Raw genomic sequence first — 27,910 nt, forward strand, 5'->3', positions numbered from 1 at the left:
CTACAAAAAGAGTGTTTCAAAACTGCTCTTTCAAAAGGAAGGTTCAAGTCCGTGAGTTGAAGGCACTCATCCCAGGAAGTATCTCAGAATGCTTCTGTGTAGCTGTTATTTGATGACACTTCCTTTTCCATCATCGGCCTCAACGATCTCGAAATAAACACTTGCAGATTCTACTAAAGGAGTGTTTCAAAACTGTCCTATCAAAGGGAACCTTCAAGTTTGTGAGTTGAATGAACTCATCACACAGAAGTTTCTGAGAATGCTTCTGTCTAGTTTTTATGTGAAGATATTTCCTTTTCCAGCATAGGCCTCAGAGCGCTCCAAATAAACACTTGCAGATTCTACAAAAGGAATGTTTCCAAACTGCTCTATCGAAAGGAATGTTCAAGTCTTTGAGTTGAATGCACTCATCATACAGAAGTTTCTGAGAATGTTTCTCTCTTGTTTTTAGGTGAAGATATTTCATTTCCCAGCATAGGCTTCAAAGCGTTCCAAATCTCTACTTGCAGATTGTACAAAAAGAGTGTTTCAAAACTGCTCTTTCAAAAGGAAGGTTCATGTCTGTGAGTTGAATGCACTCATCCCAGGAAGTATCTCAGAATGCTTCTGTGTAGTTGTTATTTGATGACATTTCCTTTTCCATCATCGGCCTCAAAGATCTCGAAATAAACACTTGCAGATTCTACGAAAGGAGTGTTTCAAAACTGTCCTATCAAAGGGAACGTTCAAGTTTGTGAGTTGAACGAACTCATCACACAGAAGTTTCTGAGAATGCTTCTGTCTAGTTTTTATGTGAAGATATTTCCTTTTCCAGCATAGGCCTCAGAGCGCTCCAAATAAACACTTGCAGATTCTACAAAAGGAATGTTTACAAACTGCTCTATCGAAAGGAATGTTCAAGTCTGTGAGTTGAATGCACTCATCACACAGAAGTTTCTGAGAATGTTTCTCTCTTGTTTTTAGGGGAAGATATTTCATTTCCCATTATAGGCCTCAAAGCGCTCCTAATGTCTACTTGCAGATTCTACAAAAAGAGTGTTTCAAAACTGCTCTTTCAAAAGGAAGGTTCAAGTCTGTGAGTTGAATGCACTCATCACCAAGAAGTATCTCTGAATGCTTCTGTGTAGTTTTTATGTTCAGATATTTCCTTTTCCAGCATAGGTCTCAAAGCACTCCAAATAAACACTTGCAGATTCTACAAAAGGAGGTTTTCCAAATTGCTCTACCGAAAGGAATGTTCAAGTCTGTGAGTTGAATGCACTCATCACACAGAAGTTTCTGAGAATGTTTCTCTCTTGTTTTTAGGTGAAGATATTTCTTTTCCCAGCATAGGCTTCAAAGCGCTCCAAATGTCTGCTTGCAGATTCTACAAAAAGAGTGTTTCAAAACTCCTCTTTCAAAACGAAGGTTCAAGTCTGTGAGTTGAATGCACTCATCACAAAGAAGTTTCTGAAAATGCTTCTGTGTAGTTGTTATTTGAAGACATTTCCTTTTCCATCTTTGGCCTCAAAGGGCTCGAAATAAACACTTGCAGATTCTACTAAAGGAGTGTTTCAAACCTGTCATATCGAAAGGAACGTTCAAGTTTGTGAGTTGAATGAACTCATCACACAGAAGTTTCTGAGAATGCTTCTGTCTAGTTTTTATGTGAAGATGTTTCCTTTTCCAGCATAGGCCTCAGAGCGCTCCAAATAAACACTTGCAGATTCCACAAAAGGAGTGTTTCCAAACTGCTCTATCGAAAGGAATGTTCAAGTCTGTGTGTTGAATGCACTCATCACAAAGAAGTTTCTGAGAATGCTTCCCTCTTGTTTTTATGTGAAGATATTTCATTTCCCAGCATACGCCTCAAATCGCTACAAATATCTACTTGCGGATTCTACAAAAAGAGTGTTTCAAAACTGCTCTTTCAAAACGAAGGTTCAAGTCTGTGAGTTGAATGCTCTCATCACCAGGAAGTATCTCAGAATGCTTCTACGTAGTTTTTATGTGAAGATATTTCCTTTTCCAGCATAGGCCTCAAAGCACTCCAAGTAAACACTTGCAGATTCTGCAAAAGGAGAGTTTCCAAACTGCTCTGTTGAAAGGAATGTTCAAGTCTGTGAGTTGAATGCACTCATCACAAAGAAGTTTCTGAGAATGCTTCTCTCTTGTCTTTAGGTGAAGATATTTCATTTCCCAGCATAGGCCTCAAAGCGCTCCAAATGTCTACTTGCAGATTCTACAAAAAGAGTGTTTCAAAACTGCTCTTTCAAAAGGAAGGTTCAAGTCTGTGAGTTGAATGAACTCATCACAATGAAGTTTGTCAGAATGCTTCTGTGTAGTTGTTATTTGAAGACATTTTCTTTTCCATCGTTTTCCTCAAAGGGCTCGAAATAAACACTTGCATATTCTACTAAAACAGTGTTTCAAAGCTGTCCTATCAAAAGGAACGTTCAACTTTGAGAGTTGAATGAGCTCATCACACAGAAGTTTCTGAGAATGCTTCTGTCTAGTTTTTATGTGAAGATATTTCCTTTTCCAGCATAGGCCTCTGAGCGCTCCAAATAAACACTTGCAGATTCTACAAAAGGAGTGTTTCCAAACTGCTCTATTGAAAGGAATGTTCAAGTCTGTGAGTTGAATGCACTCATCACACAGAAGTTTCTGAGAATGCTTCTCTATTGTTTTTACATGAAGATATTTCATTTCCCAGCATAGGCCTCAAAGCGCTCCAAATATGTACTTGCACATTCTACAAAAAGAGTGCTTCAGAACTGCTCTTTCAAAAGGCAGGTTCAAGTCTGTGAGTTGAATGCACTCATCACCAAGAAGTATCTCAGAATGCTTCTGTGTAGTTTTTATGTGAAGATATTTCCTTTTCCAGCATAGGCCTCAAAGCACTCCAAATAAACATTTGCAGATTCTACAAAAGGAGTGTTTCCAAACTGCTCTATCGAAAGGAATGTTCCAGTCTGTGAGTTGAATTCACTCATCACACAGAAGTTTCTGAGAATGTTTCTCTCTTGTTTTTAGGTGAAGATATTTCTTTTCCCAGCAAAGGCCTCAAAGCGCTCCAAATGTCTACTTGCAGATTCTACAAAAAGAGTGTTTCAGAACTGCTCTTTCAAAACGAAGGTTCAAGTCTGTGAGTTGAATGCAGTCATCACCAGGAAGTATCTCAGAATGCTTCTGTGTAGTTGTTATTTGAAGACATTTCCTTTTCCATCATTGGCCTCAAAGGGCTCGAAATAAACACTTGCAGATTCTACTAAAGGAGTGTTTCAAAACTGTCCTATAGAAAGGAACGTTCAACTTTGTGAGTTGAATGAACTCATCACACAGAAGTTTCTGAGAATGCTTCTGTGTAGTTTTTATGTGAAGATATTTCCTTTTCCAGCATAGGCCTCAGAGCGCTCCAAATAAACACTTGCAGATTCTACAAAAGGAGTGTTTCCAAACTGCTCTATCGAAAGGAATGTTCAAGTCCGTGAGTTCAATGCACTCATCACACAGAAGTTTCTGAGAATGCTTCTGTCTTGTTTTTAGGTGAAGATATTTCATTTCCCATCGTAGGCCTCAAAGCGCTCCAAATATCTACTTGCGGATTCTACAAAAAGAGTGTTTCAAAACTGCTCTTTCAAAAGGAAGGTTCAAGTCTGTGAGTTGAATGCACTCATCCCCAGGAAGTATCTCAGAATTCTTCTGTGTAATTTTTATGTGAAGATATTTCCTTTTCCAGCACAGGCCTCAAAGCACTCCAAATAAACACTTGCAGATACTACAAAAGGAATGTTTCCAAACTGCTCTATCGAAAGGAATGTTCAAGTCTTTGAGTTGAATGCACTCATCATACAGAAGTTTCTGAGAATGTTTCTCTCTTGTTTTTAGGTGAAGATATTTCATTTCCCAGCATAGGCTTCAAAGCGCTCCAAATGTCTACTTGCAGATTGTACAAAAAGAGTGTTTCAAACCTGCTCTTTCAAAAGGAAGGTTCAAGTCTGTGAGTTGAAAGCACTCATCGCAAAGAAGTTTCTGAAAATGTTTCCGTCTAGTGATGTGAAGACATTTCCTTTTCCTGCATAGGCCTCAGAGCTCTCCAAATATTCACTTGCAGATTCTACAAAAAGAGTGTTTCAAAACTGCTCTTTCCAAAGGAACGTTCAATTCTGTGAGTTGAACGCAATCATCAGAAAGAGGTTTCTGAGAATGGTTCTATCTAGTTTTCATCTGCATGTATTTCCTTTCCCACTAGATGCCGCCGTTGCTCCAAATATCCACTTGCAGAAATTACAAAAAGAGTGTTTCCAAACTACTCTATCAAAAGTCAGTTTCTGCTCTGTGAGTTGAGTGCACACATCGCAAAGAAGTTTCTGAGAATTCTTCTGTCTAGTTTTTAGCTGAAGATATTTCATTTCCCTGCATAGGCCTCAAAGAGCTCCAAATAACCACCTGCAGATGGTACAAAAAGAGTGTTTCAAAACTCCTCTTTGAAAAGGAACGTTCAAGTCTGTGAGATGAATGCACTCATCTGAAAAAAGATTCTGAGAATGCTTCGGTCTACTTTTTAGGTGAAGATATTTCATTTCCCAGCATACGCTTCAAAGCGTTCCAAATATCCACTTGCGGATTCTGCAAAAAGAATGTTTCAAAACTGCTCTTTCAAAAGGAAGTTTCAAGTCTGCGAGTTGAATGCACTCATCACAAAGAAGTTTTTGAGAATGCTTCTGTGTTGTTTTTATTTGAAGACATTTCCTTTTCCAGCATTGGCCTCAAAGCGCTCGAAATAAACACTTGCAGATTCTACAAAAGGAGTGTTTCAAAACTGTCCTATCAAAAGGAAAGTTCAAATCTGTGAGTTGAACGCACTCATCACACAGAAGATTCTGAGAATGCTTCTGTCTAGTTTTTAGGTGAAGATGCTATTTTTCCCAGAATAGGCCCCACTGCGCCCCAAGTATACACTAGCAAGTACTACAAAAAGAGTGTTTCAAAACTGCTCCTTCAATAGAAAGATTCAAGTCTGTGAGTTGAATGCAGTCATCAGAAACAAGTTTCTGAGAATGCTTCTGTCTAGTTCTTATGTGAAGATATTTCCTTTTCCAGCATTGGCCTCAAACAGCTCAAAATGTGCTCTTGCAGATTCTACAAAAAGAGAGTTTCAAAACTCTTCTATCAAAAAGAAGGTTCAACTCTGTGAGTAGAATGCACTAATCACAAAGAATTTTCTGAGAATGCTTCTGTCTAGTTTTTATATGAAGATATTTCCTTTGCCAGCATAGGCCTCAAAGCGCTCCAAATAAACCCTTGCAGATTCTGCAAAAGGAGAGTTTCCAAACTGCTCTATCAAAAGGAATGTTCAAGTCTGTGAGTTGAATACACTCTTCACACAGAAGTTTCTGAGAATGCTTCTTTCTAGTTTTTAGTTACAGGTATTTCATTTCCCAGCATAGGCCTCAAAGCGCTCCAATTATCCACTTGCAGATTCTACAAAGAGTTTGTTTCAAAACTGTTCTTTCAAAAGGAAGGTTCAAGTCCGTGAATTGAATGCACTCATCACACAGAAGTTTCTGAGAATGCTTCTATCTAGTTTTTTGGAGAAGATATTTCATTTCCCAACATAGGCCTCACAGCGCTCCAAATATACACCAGAAGATTCTACAAAAAGAGTGTTTCAAAACTGCTCTTTCAAAAGAAAGGTTCAAGTCTGTGAGTTGAATGCAGTCATCACAGAGAAATTTCTGAGAATCCTTCTGTCTAGTTTTTATGTGAAGATATTTCCTTTTCCAGCATTGGCCTGAAACAGCTACAAATATGGAATTGCAGATTCTACAAAAAGAGAGTTTCAAAACTCTTCCATCAAAAAGAAGGTTCAACTCTGTGAGTAGAATGCACTCATCACATATAAGTTTCTGAGAATGCTTCTGTCTAGTTTTTATGTGAAGATATTTCCTTTTCAAGCATAGACCTCAAAGCGCACTAAATAAACACTTGCAGATTCTACAAAAGTAGTGTTTCCAAACTGCTGTATCGAAAGAAATGTTCAAGTCTGTGAGTTGAATGCACTCATCACACAGAATTTTCTGAGAATGTTTCTGTCTTGTTTTTAGGTGAAGATATTACATTTCCCAGCATAGGCCTCAAAGCGCTCCAAATATCCACTTGCAGATTCTACAGAAAGAGTGTTTCAAAACTCTTCTATCAAAAAGAAGGTTCAACTCTGTGAGTAGAATGCACTCATCCCAAAGAAGTTTCTCAGAATGCTTCTGTCTAGTTTTTATGTGAAGATATTTCCTTTTCCAGCATAAGCCCCAAAGCGCTCCAAATAAACCCTTGCAGATTCTGCAAAAGGAGTGTTTCCAAACTGCTCTATCAAAAGAAATGTTCAAGTCTGTGAGTTGAATGCTCTCATCACACAGAAATTTTTGAGAATGCCTCTGTCTAGTTTTTAGGTGAAGACATTTCATTTCCCAGCATACGCTTCAAAGCGTTCCAAATATTCACTTGCGAATTCCGCCAAAAGGGTGTTTCAGTACTACTCTTTCAAAAGGAACGTTCAAGTCTGTGAGTTGAATGCACTCATCACAAAGAAGTTTTTGAGAATGCTTCTGTGTAGTTGTTATTTGAAGACATTTCCTTTTCCAACGTTGGCCTCAAAGCGCTCGAAATAAACGCTTGCAGATTCAACTAAAGGAGTGTTTCTAAACTGTCCTATCATAAGGAACGTTCAAGTCTCTGAGTTGAATGCATTCATCACACAGAAGTTTCTGACAATGCTTCTGTGTAGTTTTTATGAGAAGTTATTTCCTTTTCCAGTATAGGCATCAAAGCGCTCCAAATAAACACTTGCAGATTCTACAAAAGGAGTGTTTCCAAACTGCTCTATCGAAAGGAATGTTCAAGTCTGTGAGTTGAATGCACTCATCACAAAGAAGTTTTTGAGAATGCTTCTCTGTAGTTGTTATTTGTAGACATTTCCTTTTCCACCGTTGGCCTCAAAGCGCTCGAAATAAACACTTGCAGATTCTACAAAAGGAGTTTTTCAAAACTGTCCTATCCAAAGGAACGTTCAAGGCTGTGAGTTGAATGCACTCATCACAAAGAAGTTTCTCAGAATGCTTCTGTCTAGTTTTTATTTGAAGATATTTACCTTTCCAGCATAGGCCTCAAAGCGCGCTAAATAAACACTTGCAGATTCTACAAAAGGAGTGTTTCCAAACTGCTCTATCGACAGGAATGTTCAAGTCTGTGAGTTGAATGCACTCATCACAAGAAGTTTCTGAGAATGCTTCTGTCTTGTTTTTAGGTGAAGATATTTCATTTCCCAGCATAGGCCTCAAAGCGCTCCAAATATCTACCTGCAGATTCCACAAAAAGAGGGGTTCAGAACTGCTCTTTCAAAAGGAACGTTCAAGTCTGGGAGTTGAATGCACTCATCACAAAGAAGTTTTTGAGAATGCTTCTGTGTAGTTGTTATTTGAAGACATTTCCTTTTCCAGCGTTGGCCTCAAAGCGCTCGAAATAAACACCTGCAGATTCTACAAAAGGAGTGTTTCAAAACTGTCCTATCAAAAGGAACGTTGAAGTCGGTGAGTTGAATGAACTCATCACGCAGAAGTTTCTGAGAATGCTTCTGTCTAGTTTTTATGTGAAGATATTTTCTTTTCCAGCATAGGCCTCAAAGCGCACCAAATAAACACTTGCAGATCCTACAAAAGGAGTGTTTCCAAACTGCTCTATCAAAAGGAATGTTCAAGTCTGTGAGTTGAATGCACTCATCCCACAGAAGTTTCCGATAATGCTTCTCTCTTGTTTTTAGGTGAAGATATTTCATTTCCCAGTATTGGCCTCACAGCGCTCCAAGTATACACTAGGAGATTCTACAAAAAGAGTGTTTCAAAACTGCTCCTACAAAAGAAAGGTTCAAGTGTGTGAGTTGAATGCACTCATCACAAACAAGTTTCTGAGAATGCTTCTGTCTAGTTTTTACGTGAAGATGTTTCCTTTTCCAGCAGTGGCCTGAAACATCTCAAAATGTGCACTTGAAGATTCTACGAAAAGAGAGTTTCAAAACACTTCTATCATAAAGAAGGTTCAACTCTGTGATTAGAATGCACTCATCCCAAAGAAGTTTCTCAGAATGCTTCTGTCTAGTTTTTATGTGAAGATATTTCCTTTTCCAGCATAAGCCTCAAAGCGCTCCAAATAAACCCTTGCAGGTTCTGCAAAAGGAGTGTTTCCAAACTCCTCTATCAAAAGGAATGTTCAAGTCTGTGAGTTGAATGCACTCATCACACAGAAGTTTCTGAGAATGCCTCTGTCTAGTTTTTAGGTGAAGATATTTCATTTCCCAGCATACGCTTCAAAGCGTTCCAAATATCCACTTGCGGATTCTGCAAAAAGAGTGTTTCAAAACTGCTCTTTCAAAGGGAACGTTCAAGTCTGTGAGTTGAATGCACTCATCACAAAGCAGCTTTTGAGAATGCTTCTGTGTAGTTGTTATTTGAAGACATTTCCTTTTCCACCGTTGGCTTCAAAGCGATCGAAATAAACACTTGCAGATTCTACAAAAGGAGTGTTTCAAAACTGTCCTATCCAAAGGAACGTTCAAGGCTGTGAGTTGAATGCACTCATCACACAGATGTTTCTCAGAATGCTTCTGTCTAGTTTTTATTTGAAGATATTTCCTTTTCCAGCATAGGCCTCAAAGCGCTCTAAATAAACACTTGCAGATTCTACAAAAGGAGTGTTTCCAAACTGCTCTATCGACAGGAATGTTCAAGTCTGTCAGTTGAATGCACTCATCACACAGAAGTTTCTGACAATGCTTCTGTCTTGTTTTTAGGTGAGGATATTTCATTTCCCAGCGTAGGCCTCAAAGCGCAACAATTATCTACTTGCAGATTCTACAAAAGGAGTGTTTGAAAACTGCTCTTTCAAAGGGAACGTTCATGTCTGTGAGTTGAATGCACTGATCACACAGAAGTTTCTGAAAATGCTACTGTCTAGTTTTTATTTGAAGATATTTCCTTTTGCAGCATAGGCCTCAAAGTGCTCTAAATAAACACTTGCAGACTCTACAAACGGTGTGTTCCCAAACTGCTCTATCGAAAGGAATGTTCAAGTCTGTGAGTTGAATGCACTCATCACACAGAAGTTTCTGAGAATGCTTCTCTCTTGTTTTTAGGTGAAGATATTTCATTTCCCAGCATAGACCTCAAACTCTCCAAGTATACACTAGCAGAGTCTACAAAAACCGTGTATCAAAACTGCTCCTTCAAAAGAAAAGTTCAAGTCTGTGAGTTGAATGCACTCATCACAAAGAAGTTTCTGAGAATGCTTCTATCTAGTTTTTACGTGAAGATATTTCCTTTTCCAGCTTTGGCCTCAAACAGCTCCAAATGTTCACTTGCAGATTCTACAAAAAGAGAGTTTCAAAACTCTTCTATCAAAAAGAAGGTTCAACTCTGTGAGTAGAATACACGCATCCCAAAGAAGTTTCTCAGAATGCTTCTGTCTAGTTTTTATGTGAAGATATTTCCTTTTCCAGCATACGCCTCAAAGCGCTCCAAATAAACCCTTGCAGATTCTGCAAAAGGAGTGTTTCCAAACTGCTCTATCAAAAGGAATGTTCAAGTCTGTGAGTTGAATGCTCTCATCACACAGAAATTTCTGAGAATGCCTCTGTCTAGTTTTTAGGTGAAGACATTTCATTTCCCAGCATACGCTTGAAAGCGTTCCAAATATCCACTTGCGGATTCTGCAAAAAGAGTGCTTCAGAACTGCTCTTTCAAAAGGAACGTTGAGGTCTGTGAGTTGAATGCATTCATCACAAAGAAGTTTTTGAGAATGCTTCTGTGTAGTAGTTATTTGAACACATTTCCTTTTCCACCGTTGGCCTCAAGGCGCTCGAAATGAATACTTGCAGATTCTACAAAACGAGTGTTTCAAAACTGTCCTATCAAAAGGAACGTTCGAGTACGCGAGTTGAATGCCCTCATGACACAGAGGTTTCTGAGAATGCTTCTGTCTTGTTTTTATGTGAAGATATTTCATTTCCCAGGATAGGCCTGAAAGCGTTCCAAATATCTACTTGAAGATTCTATAAAAAGAGTGTTTCAAAACTGCTCTTTCAAAAGGAACGTTCAAGTCTGTGAGTTGAATGCACTCATCACACAGAAGTTTCTGAAAATGCTTCTGTGTAGTTTTTATGTGAAGATATTTCCTTTTCCAGCATAGGCCTCAAAGCGCTCGAAATAAACACTTGCAGATTCTACAAAAGGAGTGTTTCCAAACTGTTCTATCGAAAGGAATGTTCAAGTCTGTCATTTGAATGCACTCATCACACAGAAGTTTCTGAGAATGCTTCTCTCTTGTTTTTAGGTGAAGATATTTCATTTCCCAGCAGAGGCCTTACAGCGCTCCAAGTATACAATAGCAGATTCTACAAAAAGCGTGTTTCAGAACTGCTCCTTCAAAACAAAGGTTCATGCCTTTGAGGTGAATGCACTCATCATAAACAAGTTTCTGAGAATGCTTCTGTCCAGTTTTAACGTGAAGATATTTCCTTTTCCAGCCTTGGCCTCAAACAGCTCCAAATGTGCAATTACAGATTCTACAAAAAGAGGGTTTCAGAACTCTTCCATCAAAAAGAAGGTTCAACTCTATGAGTAGAATGCACTCAACCCAAAGAAGTTTCTCAGAATGCTTCTTTCTAGTTTTTATGTGAAGATATTTCCTTTTCCAGCATACACCTCAAAGCGCTCCAAATAAACCGTTGCAGATTCTGCAAAAGGAGTATTTCGAAACTGCTCTATCAAAAATAATGATCAAGTCTGTGAGTTGAATGCTCTCATCACACAGAAGTTTCTGAGAATGCCTCTGTCTAGTTTTTAGGTGAAGATATTTCATTTCCTAGCATACGCTTCAAAGCGTTCCAAATATCCATTTGCGGATTCTGCAAAAAGAGTGTTTCAGAACTGCTCTTTCAAAAGGAACATTCAAGTCTGTTAGTTGAATGCACTCATCACAAAGAAGTTTTTGAGAATTCTTCTGTGTAGTTGTTATTTGAAGACATTTCCTTTTCCAACGTTGGCCTCAAAGCGCTCCAAATAAACACTTTCAGATTCTACTAAAGGAGTGTTTCAAAACTGTCCTATCAAAAGGAACGTTCAAGTCTCTGAGTTGAATGCACTCATCACACAGAAGTTTCTGACAATGCTTCTGTGTAGTTTTTATGAGAAGTTATTTCCTTTTCCAGTATAGGCATCAAAGCGCTCCAATTAAACACTTGCAGACTCTACAAAAGGAGTGTTTCCAAACTGCTCTATCGAAAGGAATGTTCAAGTCTGTGAGTTGAATGCACTCATCACAAAGAATTTTTTGAGAATGCTTCTGTGCAGTTGTTATTTGTAGACATTTCGTTTTCCAAAGTTGGCCTCAAAGCGCTCGAAATAAACACTTGCAGATTCTACAAAAGGAGTTTTTCAAAACAGACCTATCAAAAGGAAAGTTGAAGGCTGTGAGTTGAATGCACTCATCACACAGAAGTTTCTCAGAATGCTTCTGTGTAGTTTTTATGTGAAGATATTTCCTTTTCCAGCATAGGTCTCAAAGCGCTCCAAATAAACACTTGCAGATTCTACAAAAGGAGTGTTTCCAAACTGCTCTTTCAAAAGGAATGTTCAAGTCTGTGAGTTGAATGCACTCATCCCACAGAAGTTTCTGAGAATGCTTCTGTCTTGTATTGAGGTGAAGATATTTCATTTCCCAGCATAGGCCTCAAAACTCTCCAAATATCTACTTGCAGATTCCACAAAAAGAGTGTTTCAAAACTGCTCTTCCAAAAGGAACGTTCAAGTCTGTGAGTTGAATGCACTCATCACAAAGAAGTTTTTGAGAATGCTTCTGTGTAGTTGTTATTTGAAGACATTTCCTTTTCCACCAGTGGCCTCAAAGCGCTCAAAATAAACACTTGCAGATTCTACAAAAGGAGTGTTTCAAAGCTGTCCTGTCAAAAGGAAAGTTCAAGTCTGTCAGTTGAATGAAGTCATCATACAGAAGTTTCTGAGAATGCTTCTGTCTAGTTTTTATGTGAAGATATTTCCTTTTCCAGCATAGGTCTCAAGGCGCTCCAAATAAACACTTGCAGATTCTACAACAGGAGTGTTTCCAAACTACTCTATCGAAAGGAATGTTCAAGTCTGTGAGTTGAATGCACTCATCTCGCAGAAGTTTCTGAGAATGCTTCTATCTTGTTTTTAGGTAAAGATATTTCATTTGCAGCATAGGCCTCAAAGCGCTCCAAATATCTCCTTGCAGATTCCACAAAAAGAGTGTTTCAAAACTGCTCTTACAAAAGGAACGTTCAGGTCTCTGAGTTGAATGCACTCATCACACAGAAGTTTCTGAGAATGCGTCTGTCTAGTTTTTATTAGAAGTTATTTCCTTTTCCAGCATAGGCATCAAAGCGCTCCAAATAAACCCTTGCAGATCCTACAAAAGGAGTGTTTCCAATCTGCTCTATTGAAAGGAACGTTCAAATCTGTGAGTTGAATGCTCTCATCACACAGAGGTTTCTGAGAATGCCTCTGTCTAGTTTTTAGGTGAAGATATTTCATTTCCCAGCATACGCATCATAGCGTTCCAAATATCCACTTGCGGATTCTGCAAAAAGAGTGTTTCAGAACTGCTCTTTCAAAAGGATCGTTCAATTCTGTGAGTTGAATGCACTCATCAAAAGAAGTTTTTGGGAATGCTTCTGTGTAGTTGTTATTTGAAGACATTCCCTTTTCTACCGTTGGCCTCAAAGCGCTCGAAATAAATACTTGCAGATTCTACAAAAGGAGTGTTTCAAAACTGTCCTATCAAAAGCAACGTTCAAGACTCTGAGTTGAATGCACTCGTCACACAGAAGTTTCTGAGAATGCTTCTGTGTAGTTTTTATGTGAAGATATTTCCTTTTCCAGCATAGGTCTCTTCGCGCGACAAATAAACACTTGCAGATTCTACAAAAGGATTGTTTCCAAACTGCTCTATAGAAAGGAATGTTGAAGTCTGTGAGTTGAATGCACTTATCACACAGAAGTTTCTGAGAATGCTTCTGTCTTGTTTTTAGGTGAAGATATTTCATTTCCCAGCATAGGCCTCAAAGCGCTCCAAATATCTACTTGCAGATTCCACAAAAAGAGTGTTGCAAAACTGCTCTTTCAAAAGGAACGTTCAAGTCTGTGAGTTGAATGCACTTATCCAAAGAAGTTTCTGAAAATGCTTCTGTCTAGTGTTTATTTGAAGATATTTACTTTTCCAGCATAGGCCTCAAAGCGCTCTAAATAAACACTTGCAGATTCTACAAAAGGAGGGTTTCGAAACTGCTCTATCGACAGGAATGTTCAAGTCTGTGAGTTGAATGCACTCACCACACAGAAGTTACTGAGAATGCCTCTGTCTTGTTTTTAGGTGAGGATATTTCATTTCCCAACAAAGTCCTCACAGCGCTCCAAGTATACACTAGCAGATTCTCCAAAAAGCGTGTTTGAAAACTGCTCCTTCAAAAGAAAGCTTCAAGTCTGTGAGTTGAATGCATGCATCACAAACAAGTTTCTGAGAATGCTTCTGTCTGGTTTTTACGTGAAGATATTTCCTTTTCCAGCATTGGCCTGAAACATCTCCAATGTGCACTTGAAGATTCTACGAAAAGAGAGTTTCAAAACTCTTCTATCATAAAGAAGGTTCAACTCTGTGAGTAGAATGCACTCACCTGAAAGAAGTTTCTCAGAATGCTTCTGTCTAGTTTTTATGTGAAGATACTTCCTTTTCCAGCATACGCCTCAAAGCGCTCCAAATAAACACTTGCAGATTCTGCAAAAGGAGTGTTTCCAAACTGCTCTATCAAAAGGAATGTTCAAGTCTGTGAGTTGAATGCACTCATCACACAGAAGTTTCTGAGAATGCCTCTGTCTAGTTTTTAGGTGAAGATATTTCATTTCCTAGCATACGCTTGAAAGCGTTCCCAATATCCACTTGCGGATTCTGCAAAAAGAGTTTTTCAGAACTGCTCTTTCAAAGCGAACGTTCAAGTCTGGGAGTTGAATGCACTCATCACAAAGAAGCTTTTTAGAATGCTTCTGTGTAGTTGTTATTTGAAGACATTTCCTTTCCCACCGTTGGCTTCAAAGCGCTCGAAATAAACACTTGCAGATTCTACAAAAGGAGTGTTTCAAAACTGTCCTATCAAAAGGAACGTTCAAGTCCGTGAGTTGAATGCACTTATCACACAGAAGTTTCTGAGAATGCTTCTGTGTAGTTTTTATGTGAAGATATTCCCTTTTCCAGCACAGGTCTCAAAGCACTCCAAATAAACACTTGCAGATTCTACAAAAGGAGTGTTTCCAAACTGCTCTATGGAAAGGAATGTTCAAGTCTGTGATCTGAATGCACTCGTCACACAGAAGTTTCTGTGAATGCTTCTGTCTTGTTTTTAGGTGAGGATATTTCATTTCCCATCGTAGGCCTCAAAGAGCACCAAATATCTACTTGCAGATTCTACAAAAAGAGTGCTTGAAAACTGCTCTATCATAGGGAACGTTCAAGTCTGTGAGTTGAATGCACTGATCACACAGAAGTTTCTGAAAATGCTTCTGTCTAGTTTTTATGTGAAGATATTTCCTTTTCCAGCATAGGCCTCATAGCGCTCTAAATAAACACTTGCAGACTCTACAAACGGAGTGTTTCCAAACAGCTCTAGTGAAAGGAATGTTCAAGTCTGTGAGTTGAATGCACTCATCACACAGAAGTTTCTGAGAATGCTTCTCTCTTGTTTTTAGGTGAAGATATTTCATTTCCCAGCATAGACCTCAAAGCGCTCCAAGTATACACTAGCAGATTCTACAAAAAGCGTGTTTCAAAACTGCACCTTCAAAAGATACGTTCAAGTCTATGAGTTGAATGCACTCATCACAAAGAAGTTTCTGAGAATGTTTCTGTCTAGTTTTTACGTGAAGATATTTACTTTTCGAGCATTGGCCTCAAACAGCTCGAAATGTGCACTTTCAGATTCTACAAAAAGAGAGTTTCAAAACTCTTCCATCAAAAAGAAGGTTCAACTCTGTGAGTAGAATGCACTCTTCCCAAAGAAGTTTCTCAGAATGCTTCTGTCTAGTTTTTGTGTGATGATATTTCCTTTTCCAGCATACACCTCAAATCGCTCCAAATAAACCCTTGCAGATTCTGCAAAAGGAGTATTTCGAAACTGCTCTACAAAAAGAATGATCAAGTGTGTGAATTGAATGCTCTCATCAGACAGAAGATTCTGAGAATGCCTCTGTCTAGTTTTTAGGTGAAGATATTTCATTTCCTAGCATACGTTTGAAAGCGTTCCAAATATCCATTTGCGGATTCTGCAAAAAGAGTGTTTCAGAACTGCTCTTTCAAAAGGAACATTCAAGTCTGTGAGTTGAATGCACTCATCACAAAGAAGTTTTTGAGAATGCTTCTGAGTAGTTGTTATTTGAAGACATTTCCTTTTCCAACGTTGGCCTCAAAGCGCTCGAAAAAACACTTTCAGATTCTACAAAAGGAGTGTTTCAAAACTGTCCTATCAAAAGGAACGTTCAAGTCTCTGAGTTGAATGCACTCATCACACAGAAGTTTCTGACAATGCTTCTGTGTAGTTTTTATGAGAAGTTATTTCCTTTTCCAGTATAGGCATCAAAGCGCTCCAAATAAACACTTGCAGATCCTACAAAAGGAGTGTTTCCAAACTGCTCTATCGAAAGGAATGTTCAAGTCTGTGAGTTGAATGCACTCATCACAAAGAAGTTTTTGAGAATGCTTCTGTGTAGTTGTTATTTGTGGACATTTCCTTTTCCAATGTTGGCCTCAAAGCGCTCGGAATAAACACTTGCAGATTCTACAAAAGGAGTTTTTCAAAACAGTCCTATCCAAAGGAACGTTCAAGGCTGTGAGTTGAATGCACTCATCACACAGAAGTTTCTGAGAATGCTTCTGTCTTGTTTTTAGGTGAAGATATTTCATTTCCCAGCATAGGCCTCAAAGCGCTCCAAATATCTACTTGCAGATTGCACAAAAAGAAGGTTTCAGAACTGCTCTTTCAAAAGGAACGTTCAAGTCTGGGTGTTGAATGCACTCATCAAAAAGAAGTTTTTGAGAATGCTTCTGTGTAGTTGTTATTTGAAGACATTTCCTTTTCCAACGTTGGCCTGAAAGCGCTCGAAATAAACACTTGAAGATTCTACAAAATGAGTGTTTCAAAACTGTCCTATCAAAAGGAACGTTGAAGTCTTTGAGTTGAATGAACTCATCACACAGAAGTTTCTCAGAATGCTTCTGTCTAGTTTTTATGTGAAGATATTTCCTTTTCCAGCATAGGCCTCAAAGCGCACCAAATAAACAATTGCAGCTTCTACAAAAGGAGTGTTTCCAAACTGCTCTATCGACAGGAATGTTCAAGTCTGTTAGTTGAATGCACTCGTCCCACAGAAGTTTCCGATAATGCTTCTCTCTTGTTTTTAGGTGAAGATATTTCATTTCCCAGGATAGGCCTCACCGCGCTCCAAGTATACACTAGGAGAGTCTACAAAAAGCGTGTTTCAAAACTGCTCCTACAAAAGAAAGGTTCAAGTCTGTGAGTTGAATGCACTCATCAGAAGCAAGTTTCTGAGAATGCTTCTGTCTAGTTTTTACGTGAAGATGTTTCCTTTTCCAGCATTGGCCTGAAACATCTCCAAATGTGCACTTGAAAATTCTATGAAAAGAGAGTTTCAAAACTCTTCTATCATAAAGAAGGTTCAACTCTGTGATTAGAATGCACTCATCCCAAAGAAGTTTCTCAGAATGCTTCTGTCTAGTTTTTATGTGAAGATATTTCCTTTTCCAGCATACGCCTCAAAGCGCTCCAAATAAACCCTTGCAGGATCTGCAAAAGGAGTGTTTCCAAACTCCTCTATCAAAAGGAATGTTCAAGTCTGTGAGTTGAATGCACTCATCACACAGAATTTTCTGAGAATGCCTCTGTCTAGTTTTTAGGTGAAGATATTTCATTTCCCAGCATACGCTTCAAAGCGTTCCAACTATCCACTTGCGGATTCAGCAAAAAGAGTGTTTCAGAACTGCTCTTTCAAAGGGAACGTTCAAGTCTGTGAGTTGAATGCACTCATCACAAAGAAGCTTTTGAGAATGCTTCTGTGTAGTTGTTAATTGAAGACATTTCCTTTTCCACCGTTGTCTTCAAAGCGATCGAAATAAACACTTGCAGATTCTACAAAAGGAGTGTTTCAAAACTGTCCTATCCAGAGGAACGTTCAAGGCTGTGAGTTGAATGCACTCATCCCAAAGAAGTTTCTCAGAATGCTTCTGTCTAGTTTTTATGTGAAGATATTTCCTTTTCCAGCATAAGCCCCAAAGCGCTCCAAATAAACCCTTGCAGATTCTGCAAAAGGAGTGTTTCCAAACTGCTCTATCAAAAGAAATGTTCAAGTCTTTGAGTTGAATGCTCTCATCACACAGAAATTTCTGAGAATGCCTCTGTCTAGTTTTTATTTGAAGACATTTCATTTCCCAGCATACGCTTCAAAGCGTTCCAAATATTCACTTGCGAATTCCGCAAAAAGAGTGTTTCAGTACTACTCTTTCAAAAGGAACGTTCAAGTCTGCGAGTTGAATGCACTCATCACAAAGAAGCTTTTGAGAATGCTTCTGTGTAGTTGTTATTTGAAGACATTTCCTTTTCCACCGTTGTCTTCAAAGCGATCGAAATAAACACTTGCAGATTCTACAAAAGGAGTGTTTCAAAACTGTCCTATCCAGAGGAACGTTCAAGGCTGTGAGTTGAATGCACTCATCCCAAAGAAGTTTCTCAGAATGCTTCTGTCTAGTTTTTATGTGAAGATATTTCCTTTTCCAGCATAAGCCCCAAAGCGCTCCAAATAAACCCTTGCAGATTCTGCAAAAGGAGTGTTTCCAAACTGCTCTATCAAAAGGAATGTTCAAGTCTGTGAGTTGAATGCTCTCATCACACAGAAATTTCTGAGAATGCCTCTGTCTAGTTTTTAGGTGAAGACATTTCATTTCCCAGCATACGCTTCAAAGCGTTCCAAATATTCACTTGCGAATTCCGCAAAAAGAGTGTTTCAGTACTACTCTTTCAAAAGGAACGTTCAAGTCTGTGAGTTGAATGCACTCATCACAAAGAAGTTTTTGAGAATGCTTCTGTGTAGTTGTTATTTGAAGACATTTCCTTTTCCAACGTTGGCCTCAAAGCGCTCGAAATAAACACTTGCAGATTCTACTAAAGGAGTGTTTCCAAACTGTCCTATGAAAAGGAACGTTCAAGTCTCTGAGTTGAATGCATTCATCACACAGAAGTTTCTGACAATGTTTCTGTGTAGTTTTTATGAGAAGTTATTTCCTTTTCCAGTATAGGCATCAAAGCGCTCCAAATAAACACTTTCAGATTCTACAAAAGGAGTGTTTCCAAACTGCTCTATCGAAAGGAATGTTCAAGTCTGTGAGCTGAATGCACTCATCACACAGAAGTTTCTGAGAATGCTTCTCTCTTGTTTTTATGTGAAGATATTTCATTTCCCAGCATTGACCTCAAAGCGCTCCAAGTATACACTAGCAGATTCTACAAAAAGCGTGTTTCAAAACTGCCCCTTCAAAAGAAAAGTTCAAGTCTGTGAGTTGAATGCACTCATCACAAAAAAGTTTCTGAGAATACCTCTGTCTAGTTTTTAGGTGAAGATATTTCATTTCCCATCATACGCTTTAAAGCGTTCCAACTATCCACTTGCGGATTCTGCAAAAAGAGTGTTTCAGAACTGCTCTTTCAAAGGGAACGTTCAAGTCTGTGAGTTGAATGCACTCATCACAAAGAAGCTTTTGAGAATGCTTCTGTGTGGTTGTTATTTGAAGACATTTCCTTTTCCACCGTTGGCTTCAAAGCGATTCGAAATAAACACTTGCAGATTCTACAAAAGGAGTGTTTCAAAACTGTCCTATCCAAAGGAACGTTCAAGGCTGTGAGTTGAATGCACTCATCACACAGAAGTTTCTCAGAATCCTTCTGTCTAGTTTTTATTTGAAGATATTTCCTTTTCCAGCATAGGCCTCAAAGCGCTCTAAATAAACACTTGCAGATTCTACAAAAGGAGTGTTTCCAAACGGCTCTATCGACAGGAATGTTCAAGTCTGTGAGTCGAATGCACTCATCAGACAGAAGTTTCTGAGAATGCTTCTGTCTTGTTTTTAGGTGAAGATATTTCATTTCCCAGCGTAGGCCTCAAAGCGCTCCAGATATCTACTTGCAGATTCCACAAAAAGAGTGTTTCAGAACTGCTCTTTCAAAAGGAACGTTCAAGTCTAGGAGTTGAATGCCCTCATCACAAAGAAGTTTTTGAGAATGCTTCTGTGTAGTTGTTATGTGAAGACATTTCCTTTTCCAACGTTGGCCTCAAAGCGCTCGAAATAAACACTTGGAGATTCTACTAAAGGAGTGTTTCAAAACTGTCCTATCAAAAGGAACGTTCAAGTCTCTGAGTTGAATGCACTCATCACACAGAAGTTTCTGAGAATGCTTCTGTCTAGTTTTTATGTGAAGATATTTCCTTTTCCAGCTTACTCCTCAAAGCGCACCAAATAAACACTTTCAGATTCTACAAAAGGAGTGTTTCCAAACTGCTCTATCGAAAGGAATGTTCAAGTCTGTGAGCTGAATGCACTCATCACACAGAAGTTTCTGTGAATGCTTCTGTCTTGTTTTTAGGTGAGGATATTACATTTCCCAGCATAGGCCTAAAAGCGCACCAATTATCTACTTGCAGATTCTACAAAAAGAGTGTTTGAAAACTGCTCTTTCAAAGGGAACGTTCACGTCTGTGAGTTGAATGCACTGATCACACAGAAGTTTCTGAAAATGCTACTGTCTAGTTTTTATTTGAAGATATTTACTTTTCCAGCATAGGCCTCAAAGTGCTCTAAATAAACACTTGCAGACTCTACAAACGGAGTGTTCCCAAACTGCTCTATCGAAAGGAATGTTCAAGTCTGTGAGTTGAATGCACTCATCACACAGAAGTTTCTGAGAATGCTTCTCTCTTGTTTTTAGGTGAAGATATTTCATTTCCCAGCATTGACCTCAAAGCGCTCCAAGTATACACTAGCAGATTCTACAAAAAGCGTGTTTCAAAACTGCCCCTTCAAAAGAAAAGTTCAAGTCTGTGAGTTGAATGCACTCATCACAAAGAAGTTTCTGAGAATGCTTCTGTCTAGTTTTTACGTGAAGATATTTCCTTTTCCAGCTTTGGCCTCAAACAGCGCCAAATGTGCACTTGCAGATTCTACAAAAAGAGAGTTTCAAAACTCTTCTATCAAAAAGAAGGTTCAACTCTGTGAGTAGAATGCACTCATCCCAAAGAAGTTTCTCAGAATGCTTCTGTCTAGTTTTTATATGAAGATATTTCCTTTTCCAGCATAAGCCCCAAAGCGCTCCAAATAAACCCTTGCAGATTCTGCAAAAGGTGTGTTTCCAAACTGCTCTATCAAAAGGAATGTTCAAGTCTGTGAGTTGAATGCTCTCATCACACAGAAATTTCTGAGAATGCCTCTGCCTAGTTTTTAGGTGAAGACATTTCATTTCCCAGCATACGCTTCAAAGCGTTCCAAATATTCACTTGCGAATTCTGCAAAAAGAGTGTTTCAGTACTACACTTTCAAAAGGAACGTTCAAGTCTGTGAGTTGAATGCACTCATCACAAAGAAGTTTTTGAGAATGCTTCTGTGTAGTTGTTATTTTTAGACATTTCCTTTTCCATCGTTGGCCTCAAAGAGTTCGAAATAAACACTTGCAGATTCTACAAAAGGAGTTTTTCAAAACAGTCCTATCCAAAGGAACGTTCAAGGCTATGAGTTGAATGCACTCATCACACAGAAGTATCTCAGAATGCTTCTGTCTAGTTTTTATTTGCAGATATTTCCTTTTCCAGCATAGGCCTCAAAGCGCTCTAAATAAACACTTGCAGATTCTACAAAAGGAGTGTTTCCAAACTGCTCTATTGACAGCAGTGTTCAAGTCTGTGAGTTGAATGCACTCATCACACAGAAGTTTCTGAGAATGCTTCTGTCTTGTTTTTAGGTGAAGATATTTCATTTCCCAGCATAGGCCTCAAAGCGCTCCAAATATCTACTTGCAGATTCCACAAAAAGAAGGTTTCAGAACTGCTCTTTGAAAAGGAACGTTCAAGTCTGGGAGTTGAATGCACTCATCACAAAGAAGTTTTTGAGAATGCTTCTGTGTAGTTGTTATTTGAAGACATTTCCTTTTCCAACGTTGGCCTCAAAGCGCTCGAAATAAACACTTGCAGATTCTACAAAAGGAGTGTTTCAAAACTGTCCTATCAAAAGGAACGTTGAAGTCTTTGAGTTGAATGAACTCATCACACAGAAGTTTCTGAGAATGCTTCTGTCTAGTTTTTATGTGAAGATATTTCCTTTTCCAGCATAGGCCTCAAAGCGCACCAAATAAACACTTGCAGATTCTACAAAAGGAGTGTTTCCAAACTGCTCTATCGAAAGGAATGTTCAAGTCTGTGAGTTGAATGCACTAATCACAAAGAAGTTTTTGAGAATTCTTCTCTGTAGTTGTTATTTTTAGACATTTCCTTTTCCACCGTTGGCCTCAAGGAGTTCGAAATAAACACTTGCAGATTCTACAAAAGGAGTGTTTCCAAACTGCTCTATTGACAGCAATGTTCAAGTCTGTGAGTTGAATGCACTCATCACACAGAAGTTTCTGAGAATGCTTCTGTCTAGTTTTTATGTGAAGATATTTCCTTTTCCAGCATAGGCCTCAAAGCCCACCAAATAAACACTTGCAGATTCTACAAAAGGAGTGTTTCCAAACTGCTCTATTGAAAGGAATGTTCATGTCTGTGAGTTGAATGCACTCATCCCACAGAAGTTTCTGATAATGCTTCTCTCTTGTTTTTAGGTGAAGATATTTCATTTCCCAGGATAGGCCTCACAGCCCTCCAAGTATACACTAGGAGATTCTACAAAAAGCGTGTTTCAAAACTGCTCCTACAAAAGAAAGGTTCAAGTCTGTGAGTTGAATGCACTCATCACAAACAAGTTTCTGAGAATGCTTCTGTCTAGTTTTTACGTGAAGATGTTTCCTTTTCCAGCATTGGCCTGAAACATCTCCAAATGTGCACTTGAAGATTCTACGAAAAGAGAGTTTCAAAACTCTTCTATCATAAAGAAGGTTCAACTCTGTGATTAGAATGCACTCATCCCAAGGAAGTTTCTCAGAATGCTTCCGTCTAGTTTTTATGTGAAGATATTTCCTTTTCCAGCATACGCCTCAAAGCGCTCCAAATAAACCCATGCAGGTTCTGCAAAAGGAGTGTTTCCAAACTCCTCTATCAAAAGGAATGTTCAAGTCTGTGAGTTGAATGCACTCATCACACAGAAGTTTCTGAGAATGCCTCTGTCTAGTTTTTAGGTGAAGATATTTCATTTCCCAGCATACGCTTCAAAGCGTTCCAAATATCCACTTGCGGATTCTGCGAAAAGAGTGTTTCAGAACTGGTCTTTCAAAGGGAACGTTCAAGTCTGTGAGTTGAATGCACTCATCACAAAGCAGCTTTTGAGAATGCTTCTGTGTAATTGTTATTTGAAGACATTTCCTTTTCCAACGTTGGCTTCAAAGCGATCGAAATAAACACTTGCAGATTCTACAGAAGGAGTGCTTCAAAACTGTCCTATACAAAGGAACGTTCAAGGCTGTGAGTTGAAAGCACTCATCACACAGAAGTTTCTCAGAATGCTTCTGTCTAGTTTTTATTTGAAGATATTTCCTTTTCCAGCATAGGCCTCAAAGCGCTCTAAATAAACACTTGCAGATTCTACAAAAGGAGTGTTTCCAAACAGCTCTATCGACAGGAATGTTCGAGTCTGTGAGTTGAATGCACTCATCACACAGAAGTTTTTGAGAATGCTTTTGTCTTGTTTTTAGGTGAAGATATTTCATTTCCCAGCGAAGGCCTCAAAGCGCTCCAAATATCTACTTGCAGATTCCACAAAAAGAGTGTTACAGAACTGCTCTATCGAAAGGAATGTTCACGTCTGTGAGTTGAATGCACTCATCACAAAGAAGTTTTTGAGAATGCTACTCTGTAGTTGTTATTTGTAGACATTTCCTTTTCCACCGTTGGCCTCAAAGCGCTCGAAATAAACACTTGCAGATTCTACTAAAGGAGTGTTTCAAAACTGTCCTATCCAAAGGAACGTTCAAGTCTCTGAGTTGAATGCACTCATCACACAGAAGTTTCTCAGAATGCTTCTGTCTAGTTTTTATTTGAAGATATTTCCTTTTCCAGCAAAGGCCTCAAAGCGCTCTAAATAAACACTTGCAGATTCTACAAAAGGAGTGTTTCAAAACTGTCCTATCAAAAGGAACGTTGAAGTCGGTGAGTTGAATGCACTTTTCACACAGAAGTTTCTGAGAATGCTTCTGTCTAGTTTTTATGTGAAGATATTTCCTTTTCCAGCTTTGGCCTCAAAGCGCACCAAATAAACACTTGCAGATTCTACAAAAGGAGTGTTTCCAAACTGCTCTATCGAAAGGAATGTTCAAGTCTGTGAGCTGAATGCACTCATCACACAGAAGTTTCTGTGAATGCCTCTGTCTTGTTTTTAAATGAGGATATTTCATTTCCCAGCATAGGCCTCAAAGCGCACCAATTATCTACTTGCAGATTCTACAAAAAGAGTATTTGAAAACTGTTCTTTCAAAGGGAACGTTCACGTCTGTGAGTTGAATGCACTGATCACACAGAAGTTTCTGAAAATGCTTCTGTCTAGTTTTTATTTGAAGATATTTACTTTTCCAGCTTAGGCCTCAAAGTGATCTAAATAAACACTTGCAGACTCTACAAACGGGGTGTTCCCAAACTGCTCTATCGAAAGGAATGTTCAAGTCTGTGAGTTGAATGCACTCATCACACAGAAGTTTCTGAGAATGCTTGTCTCTTGTTTTTAGGTGAAGATATTTCATTTCCCAGCATTGACCTCAAAGCGCTCCAAGTATACACTAGCAGATTGTACAAAAAGCGTGTTTCAAAACTGCTCCTTCCAAAGAAAAGTTCAAGTCTGTGAGTTGAATGCACTCATCACAAAGAAGTTTCTGAGAATGCTTCTGTCTAGTTTTTACGTGAAGAGATTTCCTTTTCCAGCTTTGGCCTCAAACAGCTCCAAATGTGCACTTGCAGATTCTACAAAAAGAGAGTTTCAAAACTCTTCTATCAAAAAGAAGGTTCAATTCTGTGAGTAGAATGCACTCATCCCAAAGAAGTTTCTCAGAATGCTTCTGTCTAGTTTTTATGTGAAGATACTTCCTTTTCCAGCATACGCCCCAAAGCGCTCCAAATAAACCCTTGCAGATTCTGCAAAAGGAGTGTATCCAAACTACTCTATCAAAAGGAATGTTCAAGTCTGTGAGTTGAATGCTCTCATCACACAGAAATTTCTGAGAATGACTCTGTCTAGTTTTTAGGTGAAGACAATTCATTTCCCAGCATACGCTTCAAAGCGTTCCAAATATTCACTTGCGAATTCTGCAAACAGAGTGTTTCAGTACTCCTCTTTCAAAAGGAACGTTCAAGTCTGTGATTTGAATGCACTCATCACACAGAAGTTTCTGAGAATGCTTCTCTCTTGTTTTTAGGTGAAGATATTTCATTTCCCAGCACAGACCTCAAAGCGCTCCAAGTATACACTAGCAGATTCTACAAAAAGCGTGTTTCAAAACTGCTCCTTCAAAAGAAAAGTTCAAGTCTGTGAGTTGAATGCACTCATCACAAAGAAGTTTCTGAGAATGCTTCTGTCTAGTTTTTACGTGAAGATATTTCCTTTTCCAGCTTTGGCCTCAAACCGCTCCAAATGTGCACTTGCAGATTCTACAAAAAGAGAGTTTCAAATCTCTTCTATCAAAAAGAAGGTTCAACTCTGTGAGTTGAATGCACTCATCACAAAGAAGTTTTTGAGAATGCTTCTCTGTAGTTGTTATTTGTAGACATTTCCTTTTCCACCGTTGGCCTCAAAGCGCTCGGAATAAACACTTGCAGATTCTACAAAAGGAGTTGTTCAAAACAGTCCTATCCAAAGGAACGTTCAAGGCTGTGAGTTGAATGCACTCATCACACAGAAGTTTCTCAGAATGCTTCTGTCTAGTTTTTATTTGAAGATATTTCCTTTTCCAGCATAGGCCTCAAAGCGCTCTAAATAAACACTTGCAGATTCTACAAAAGGAGTGTTTCCAAACTGCTGTATTGACAGGAATGTTCAAGTCTGTGTGTTGAATGCACTCATCACACAGAAGTTTCTGAGAATGCTTCTGTCTTGTTTTTAGGTGAAGATATTTCATTTCCCAGCATAGGCCTCAAAGCGCTCCAAATATCTACCTGCAGATTCCACAAAAAGAGGGTTTCAGAACTGCTCTTTCAAAAGGAACGTTCAAGTCTGGGAGTTGAATGCACTCATCACAAAGAAGTTTTTGAGAATGCTTCTGTGTAGTTGTTGTTTGAAGACATTTCCTATTCCAACGTTGGCCTCAAAGCGCTCGAAATAAACACTTGCAGATTCTACAAAAGGAGTGTTTCAAAACTGTCCTATCAAAAGGAACGTTGAAGTCGGTGAGTTGAATGAACTCATCACACAGAAGTTTCTGAGAATGCTTCTGTCTAGTTTTTATGTGAAGATATTTCCTTTTCCAGCATAGGCCTCAAAGCGCACCAAATAAACACTTGCAGATTCTACAAAAGGAGTGTTTCCAAACTGCTCTATCGAAAGGAATGTTCAAGTCTGTGAGTTGAATGCACTCATCCCACAGAAGTTTCTGATAATGCTTCTCTCTTGTTTTTAGGTGAAGATATTTCATTTCCCAGGATAGGCCTCACAGCGCTCCAAGTATACGCTAGGAGATTCTACAAAAAGCGTGTTTCAAAACTGCTCCTACAAAAGAAAGGTTCAAGTCTGTGAGTTGAATGCACTCATCACAAGCAAGTTTCTGAGAATGCTTCTGTCTAGTTTTTACGTGAAGATGTTTCCTTTTCCAGCATTGGCCTGAAACATCTCCAAATGTGCACTTGAAGATTCTACGAAAAGAGAGTTTCAAAACTCTTCTAGCATAAAAAAGGTTCAACTCTGTGATTAGAATGCACTCATCCCAAAGAAGTTTCTCAGAATGCTTCTGTCTAGTTTTTATGTGAAGATATTTCCTTTTCCAGCATACGCCTCAAAGCGCTCAAAATAAAACCTTGCAGGTTCTGCAAAAGGAGAGTTTCCAAACTCCTCTATCAAAAGGAGTGTTCAAGTCTGTGAGTTGAATGCACTCATCACACAGAAGTTTCTGAGAATGCCTCTGTCTAGTTTTTAGGTGAAAATATTTCATTTCCCAACATACGCTTCAAAGCGTTCCAACTATCCACTTGTGGATTCTGCAAAAAGAGTGTTTCAGAACTGCTCTTTCAAAGGGAACGTTCAAGTCTGTGAGTTGAATGCACTCATCACAAAGAAGCTTTTGAGAATGCTTCTGTGTAGTTGTTATTTGAAGACATTTCCTTTTCCACCGTTGGCTTCAAAGCGATCGAAATAAACACTTGCAGATTCTACAAAAGGAGTGTTTCAAAACTGTCGTATCCAAAGGAACGTTCAAGGCTGTGAGTAGAATGCACTCATCACACAGAAGTTTCTCAGAATGCTTCTGTCTAGTTTTTATGTGAAGATATTTCCTTTTCCAGCATAGGCCTCAAAGCGCTCTAAATAAACACTTGCAGATTCTACAAAAGGAGTGTTTCCAAACGGCTCTATCGACAGGAATGTTCAAGTCTGTCAGTCGAATGCACTCATCAGACAGAAGTTTCTGTGAATGCTTCTGTCTTGTTTTTAGGTGAAGATATTTCATTTCCCAGCGTAGGCCTCAAAGCGCTCCAAATATCTACTTGCAGATTCCACAAAAAGAGTGTTTCAGAACTGCTCTTTCAAAAGGAACGTTCGAGTCTGGGAGTTGAATGCACTCTTCACAAGGAAGTTTTTGAGAATGCTTCTGTGTAGTTGTTATTTGAAGACATTTCCTTTTCCAACTTTGGCCTCAAAGCGGTCGAAATAAACACTTGCAGATTCTACTAAAGGAGTGTTTCAAAACTGTCCTATCAAAAGGAACGTTGAAGTCAGTGAGTTGAATGCACTCATCGCACAAAAGTTTCTGAGAATGCTTCTGTCTAGTTTTTATGTGAAGATATTTCCTTTTCCAGCTTAGGCCTCAAAGCGCACCAAATAAACACTTTCAGATTCTACAAAAGGAGTGTTTCCAAACTGCTCTATCGAAAGAAATGTTCAAGTCTGTGAGCTGAATGCACTCATCACACAGAAGTTTCTGTGAATGCTTCTGTCTTGTTTTCAGGTGAGGATATTTCATTTCCCAGCATAGGCCTCAAAGCGCACCAATTATCTACTTGCAGATTCTACAAAAAGAGTGTTTGAAAACTGCTCTTTCAAAGGAACTTTCACGTCTGTGAGTTGAATGCACTGATCACACTGAAGTTTCTGAAAATGCTTCTGTCTAGTTTTTATTTGAAGATATTTACTTTTCCAGCTTAGGCCTCAAAGTGCTCTAAATAAACACTTGCAGACTCTACAAACGGAGTGTTCCCAAACTGCTCTATCAAAAGGAATGTTCAAGTCTGTGAGTTGAATGCACTCATCACACAGAAGTTTCTGAGAATGCTTGTCTCTTGTTTTTAGGTGAAGATATTTCATTTCCCAGCACAGACCTAAAAGCGCTCCAAGTTTACACTAGCAGATTCTACAAAAAGCGTGTTTCAAAACTGCTCCTTCCAAAGAAATGTTCAAGTCT

The sequence above is a fragment of the Pongo pygmaeus genome, chromosome 1, assembly GCF_028885625.2.
Source record: "Pongo pygmaeus isolate AG05252 chromosome 1, NHGRI_mPonPyg2-v2.0_pri, whole genome shotgun sequence".
In the NCBI taxonomy this organism is placed as follows: Eukaryota; Metazoa; Chordata; class Mammalia; order Primates; family Hominidae; genus Pongo; species Pongo pygmaeus.